Consider the following 7871-nt stretch of genomic DNA (forward strand, 5'->3'; position numbering starts at 1 on the left):
GCAAATGAGGGTAAGGTGACTACAGCAGGAGAAGGAAATGAAAGTTTTGAGGTACCAAATAGCAGAAGTTGTGGAAGGTTGTAGCTACCAAAAAAGCAGATCTTTTCCCTTTTCCCTTTTTTTTTTTTTTTTTTTTTTGCCCTTTTTCAAGTGATGAGAGGTGAGATGGAGACCAGCAAAAATCAAGGAGAGTGCAAAGAGTAGGAATAGTTGGTAAAATGACAGAATGGATAGGAAGTAAAGCGATAGAGAAAGCTCAAACAACGCAACTGAAATTCAAAGAAGCGAAACGAAAACAAGGAAAAGGAGAGACACTGAGACAGAGAGCAGGAAAATGAGAATGGGAATCAGCTTTGAGAATGAGAAGGCAACTGCAGAGAGTATAAATACTGAGACATAAAATGACACTAACATTTAAAAAAATGAAAACGAATATAAAAATTTAACAAAGGCCAAGAGATGATTCCTTCAACGAGAAGGAAGAAAATTCAACTAGCAAGCGTAAGACGTGTTCAAATTATAAGAAAAAGACTTGGTGCAACTGGTGTTCAAACACTACGTCAATTCATTTTCCTCTATTGCTGTCAAATGTTTAAGACAAAAATAAAATAAAGCCCGTGAGATCCGAGAAATGCCTGTTCAAACAACATTTTCTATATAATCCAAGTGTCACGGACTGTTTGTCGGGTGTCCGTGCCGTGCCGCTGCATTGGAACTCTAGGTCGGCTAACATTTCTGGTCTATTATTTTGTTTAAGTCACCTACTCTGACTGCAAAAGCCATATGGGTCATTCTAACCAACCGAGTTACATCAAGACAAAACTAAAAAATTGAAAGAAAATAAATTGACACTAAAGCCAATATGAAGAAAAAAACTGATATAAATATCAAATTTTGTAATTTTTCTATTACTAATTAAAATATATATATATATATATATATAGATATATATATTATTTTTGAAAAAAAAAAAGGCTAAAATTACAATTTTATCTTCTCAATATTTTTATAGATAAAAGATAATTAGTAAACAGCTCATATAAAAAAAGGCATACCCCAGATAAAGTGTTTTTTTAATCAATTAAATAAAGATAAAATACCTATTTTGAACCATGGTCAACTAACATCACATTACAGTATAAAGACATATATCTCAATTTTAAGGCAAGTATGTAGTATATTATTGTACAAAAACTTAAGAATAATGGTCTGACCTACTATTTGAAAAATAGGGAAAATCATTCCATCCATCAATTTTAAAAAAATAAATTATATATACACAAAAAAAGCGCTTTTGAGAACTCCATCTTTTCCCAAAATGATTCTTCTAACATGCACTAGAATAGTTGTCTTTTTCTTTTAACCTCTAACATGACAAGTACACCTTCATCTTTTTTTTTGTGTTTCCTTTGGACACCTTCTCTAATGTCATATGCCCAAAGATGAATATATTAGTAATTACGAATATATTGGTACTTTAATTTTACGGATATATCATAAATATATCGATGGATATTTTGAAAAAATATATATCAATAGATCTAAAATTTATAAAAATATAAGAAAATTTTCATAAAAATGTAATTAGAAGTGTAATGGATATTTTAAAGTTGTTTTATTAAATAATTTGATATATGTATAATATGATTTATCATATTTGATAATAATATTGTATGCATCGAAAGAAATATAAATTATATGTGTACATTTATTATTAAATTATATCAAATATTATTTCATAATAATATTATGATGTTTGATTATAATATGTGTAATTTTAAAATATATATTAATATTAAAATTATGATCCATTTAATTCAATTATATTAAATGATCTAAAATAAATTTTGTTATATGTATAATTTTTTAATATTTAATTAATATATGAATAATATTAAAAACACTATGAAGAAAATTATCATAATAATTTTTATATTTTTGGTAATCAATTAAAAGAATTTTTTGCATTTAATTATAAAATAATTATAATTAATTTGCTCTTTAAAATATTCTTTTAATATTTTCTTTATATGATGACTTTGAATATATATGTTTAGTGCATCATATTTAACAAAGGGCAAACTCGCCGTAGTGGCAAAATGAGTTGAACCCTAAACCTTTGCTATTTTTGTCTCTTACGTTACTTTTCCCTTGCCTCCTTTTAACATGCTCATGTATTCTCTCATAAAATTTGTAATTTCAAATTTTTATTTACTCTTTTATCTCTCCATATTTATTGTTTCTCATCATGTTTTGGACACATTAAATATAAAATAATAATATACAATAAATAGTTAATAATAACAAACTAAATAAAAATATAAATATATAATGGACAAAAATAAAAATATTATCTCACAAATAATATACTAGATAATTTCAAATATTAATTATAATAATACATTTCATAATTTAAGATTTAATTATATTTATTATTTAGAGGTTTATGATATAAAAAAATTTTATATTAATATTAAATAAAATATTTATTAATTTATATATGCGTAAAGTCATCTTTCATTCTCCAAACCATACATAAGCAGTCCCTACCCCACTATTAATTCTACTATAATTTTCTTTATTGTTGTCTAGTTTATGATTTTGGACTTTAGTCATCCAGGTCGATTGTTTAAGAGTCAACAAAACAAAGTTATTCTTTATCTACTCATAAGGAATCATTTTAAATCCATCAATGCAAAGTTACTTTCTTTCTTAATTGAAACTTCAAAAATCAACAAAGTCAATAAAATTATAAATTTTTATCATTGTTATTTACAGATACACTAAAGATGATGACAAGTAATTCACATCTATGTTGAATCCTTTACAATGTTTGATTAACTCAAGTTACATGATTTTTATGAAGAGTGATTGACCAATAATGAAACTTTACATTTTAGTGTTTTCCCTTGTGTTTTCCGCCACATGTTCCAAGAACCAAACATACCCTTTTTTTATATATAATTTATACATTATATAAATATATGTCTAATGTCATCTTCCATTCCCTAAACCATACATACGCACTCCCTCCCTCACTATTAATTCTACTATAATTTTCTTTATTGTTGTCTACTTTATGGTTTTGGACTTTAGTCATCTAGGCCGGTTGTTTAAGAGTCAACAAAACAAAGTCATTCTTTATCTACTCATAAGGAATCACTTTGAATCCATCAATGCAAAGTTACTTTCTTTCTTAATTGAGACTTCAAATATCAACAAAGTCTATAAAATTATAAATTTTTATCATTGTTATTTACGAATACACTAAAGATGATGACAAGTAATTCACATCTATGTTGAATCTTTTACAATGTTTGATTAACTCAAGTTACATGTTTTTTATGAAGAGTGATTGACCAATAATGAAACTTTATATTTTAATGTTTTCCCTTGTGTTTTCCGCCACATGTTCCAAGAACGAAACATACTCTTTTTTTATATATAATTTATACATTATATAAATATATGTCTAATGTCATCTTCCATTCCCCAAACCATACATACACACTCCCTCCCTCACTATTAATTCTACTATAATTTTCTTTATTGTTGTCTACTTTATGGTTTTGGACTTTAGTAATCCAGGTCGGTTGTTTAAGAGTCAACAAAACAAAGTCATTCTTTATCTACTCATAAGGAATCACTTTGAATCCATCGATGCAAAGTTACTTTCTTTCTTAATTGAGACTTCAAAGATCAACAAATTCCATAAAATTATAAATTTTTATCGTTGTTATTTACGAATACCCTAAAGATGATGACAAGTAATTCACATCTATGTTGAATCTTTTACAATGTTCGATTAACTCAGGTTACATGTTTTTTATGAAGAGTGATTGACCAATAATGAAACTTTATATTTTAGTGTTTTCCCTTGTGTTTTCCGCCACATGTTCCAAGAACCAAACATACTTTTTTTATATATACAATGTATACATTATATAAATATATGTGTAATGCCATCTTCCATTCCCCAAATCATACATGCACTCTCTCTCCCTCACTATTAATTCTACTATAATTTTATTTATTGTTGTCTAGTTTATGGTTTTGGACTCTAGTCATCCAGGCCGGTTGTTTAAGAGTCAACAAAACAAAGTCATTCTTTATCTACTCATAAGGAATCACTTTGAATCCATCGATGCAAAGTTACTTTCTTTCTTAATTGAGACTTCAAAGATCAACAAATTCTATAAAATTATAAATTTTTATCGTTGTTATTTACGAATACCCTAAAGATGATGACAAGTAATTCACATCTATGTTGAATCTTTTACAATGTTCGATTAACTCAGGTTACATGTTTTTTATGAAGAGTGATTGACCAATAATGAAACTTTATATTTTAGTGTTTTCCCTTGTGTTTTCCGCCACATGTTCCAAGAACCAAACATACTTTTTGTATATAAACAATTTATACATTATATAAATATATGTGTAATGCCATCTTTCATTTCCCAAATCATACATGCACACTCCCTTCCTCACTATTAATTCTACTATAACTTTCTTTATTGTTGTCTAGTTTATGGTTTTGGACTTTAGTCATCCAGGCCGGTTGTTTAAGAGTCAACAAAGCAAAGTCATTCTTTATCTACTCATAAGGAATCACTTTGAATCCATCAATGCAAAGTTACTTTCTTTCTTAATTGAGACTTCAAAGATCAACAAAGTCTATAAAATTATAAATTTTTATCATTGTTATTTACAAATACACTAAAGATGATGGCAAGTAATTCACATCTATGTTGAATCTTTTACAATGCTTGATTAACTCAAGTTACATGTTTTTTATGAAGAGTGATTGACCAATAATTAAACTTTATATTTTAGTGTTTTCCCTTGTGTTTTCCGCCACATGTTCCAAGAACGAAACATACTCTTTTTTTATATATAATTTATACATTATATAAATATATGTATAATGTCATCTTCCATTCCCCAAACCATACATACACACTCCCTCCCTCACTATTAATTCTACTATAATTTTCTTTATTGTTGTCTTGTTTATGGTTTTGGACTTTAGTCATCCAAGCCGGTTGTTTAAGAGTCAACAAAACAAAGTCATTCTTTATCTACTTATAAGGAATCACTTTGAATCCATCAATGCAAAGTTACTTTCTTTCTTAATTGAGACTTCAAAGATCAACAAAATCTATAAATTATAAATTTTTATCGTTATTATTTACGAATACTCTAAAGATGATGACAAGTAATTCACACCTATGTTGAATCTTTTACAATGTTTGATTAACTCAGGTTATATGTTTTTTATGAAGAGTGATTGACCAATAATGAAACTTTATATTTTAGTGTTTTCCCTTGTGTTTTCCGCCACATGTTCCAAGAACCAAACATACTTTATATATATATATAATTTATAAATTATATAAATATATGTGTAATGCCATCTTTCATTCCCCAAACCATACATGCACACTCTCTCCCTCACTATTAATTATACTATAATTTTCTTTATTGTTGTCTAGTTTATGGTTTTGGACTTTAGTCATCCAGGCCGGTTGTTTAAAAGTCAACAAAACAAAGTCATTCTTTATCTACTCATAAGGAATCACTTTGAATCCATCAATGCAAAATTACTTTCTTTCTTATTTGAGACTTCAAAGATCAACAAATTCCATAAAATTATAATTTTTTATCGTTGTTATTTACGAATACCCTAAAGATGATGACAAGTAATTTACATTTGTGTTGAATCTTTTACAATGTTTGATTAACTCAGGTTACATGTTTTTTATGAAAAGTGATTGATCAATAATTAAACTTTATATTTTAGTGATTTTCTATCATATGATAAGCAAATTACAGTGCACTTTAATTAATCATCCTTACTAGATCATTTAGACTCAACTTGTTTCGATTCATTTCCCTTTTAATGTCAACATATCAAAGTTGATTATAAATCTTTTTGCACAATTATGTTTAATGGATTGGATAAACATTACAACAAAGTCAATAATGTTTAACATGGATAATCAATTATAATATAGATCATACTCATCTAGAAAGTCAAATCAACTCTAAAGATGGATGCTACCATGGAAAAGGCAAGATATTTGATGATGTCTCTGTTAAAATCAAATTCAAGAACCAACCTCGTAGAAGATTTGTTTTTTAGTTCAAGTAATTGTAATTATTTTAAATTTCTTATTTTTAGATGTATTTGTTTTTATTTTCATATGGAATTTGTTTTCTTATTTTATTTGGGTTTTTTTATTTATTTAAACACTTCATTTTAGCATCAATAAAGTTTTTCCATTAAAAACTGAATATCATTGTCCAATATCACTTCAAGATGTGTAAACTAAGAATATAATTGAGGTATAAAAATGTTACTAAATATATAAAAAAAAATGCAATCAAATGTTAAAATAATGTAATGAAAAATATGATCAAGATATGAATAATATAATTAATGTATAAAACAATACATTTAAAATACAAAAGGGTAACAAGAAGACAAAACTTGAGCTCAAAATATATGACCAAAACAAACTATACATTAACTACCTCAAAACGTATACTATGTGTTTAGGGTATAAAGGGATACCAACAAAACATAACTTAATTAACAACTCAAAAGATATATTAAAAGCATAATTTTTTTCAAACATAGTATATTTTCTAAAAATAATTAAGCTAATTATTGATCTAATTCTTTTATCTTTCTCTTTAGAATTATTAGGTCTATAAAGGCATTTTATTAGTTAAGACTTTAGAGACGTTATTATTATTATTATTATTATTATTATTACTTATTGATGAAAATTAGTTTTTCTCGATGTTTTAAAAACTGGATCAATCATTGAATAAGAAAAGTTATCGATTTATGGTTCAATGGTCGGACCAGTGATTGAACTTCATAAATATATAATTTATATTTTTATTAAAATTAAAAATAATTTTGAAATTTAAAAATGTATAGATATAATTCAAATTTTAAATAATATTTCATTTTGTGTAATTGATATATCAAATTAAATGATAAAGATAAATATAAATGTATTAATATATTAGATTTTATTAAATAGAATATGTATAATATTTAAATATGAGGACATATTTAAGATGAAAATAATTATAATATTTAACATTATCTATATATTTATGTAATTTATTATGTTAGAATTTTTAAAATTATTATACTAATGAATTTATAATATTTTCATACTTCTCATTAATAACTATTATAAAAATAAATATAAATAATTCAAGAAGACCTTGGCTCTTCCTTTTCAATTACTATTGTTCTTACGAACATTGGTTGTTGCACAACTTCTACGCTGTTTTTGGGGAATTCAATCTGCTATTGACAATCCATCACTCGTTTTTTTCTTTATGTTTCATTTGCTCAAACTTCAATCAACTCGAATGCATGATGAGCAGTTGGGGCACTTCCCATTCAAGCAACTCCTACTCCCAAAGATAGGATTTACGAGCAAACATTTTTAAAGTTGTAGCAACAGGGTGGTCGAAGGACGAAGGATAGAAGCTGATGAAAGATCAAAGATGGTCTATGAGACAGCTTATTCAAAATCAAAACTTTGATATTATGTTTGTTTCCGGAAAGTTTTAAAATATATATATATATATAGTGGCTGGCAAGAGCTTGTTAATTCACAAGACAAGACATTGATGTAGTAATACTAATGGCTACTCGAAGTGAACCACATGCTTATAGACAAAACAGATCCAACTTGAAAATGGATGCATTATGCCAATGTTGATGTAATGCAGTTATACCAGTGCCAATGCATTTCTTATATACAAACCACAGGCTCTACTATTACCAACTCGGCACTTCCAAAAGTGTAATGGAATTTTTCACACAAGATGCACAAGGG

Source organism: Vitis riparia, chromosome 14, assembly GCF_004353265.1.
Source record: "Vitis riparia cultivar Riparia Gloire de Montpellier isolate 1030 chromosome 14, EGFV_Vit.rip_1.0, whole genome shotgun sequence".
NCBI classification, from domain to species: Eukaryota; Viridiplantae; Streptophyta; class Magnoliopsida; order Vitales; family Vitaceae; genus Vitis; species Vitis riparia.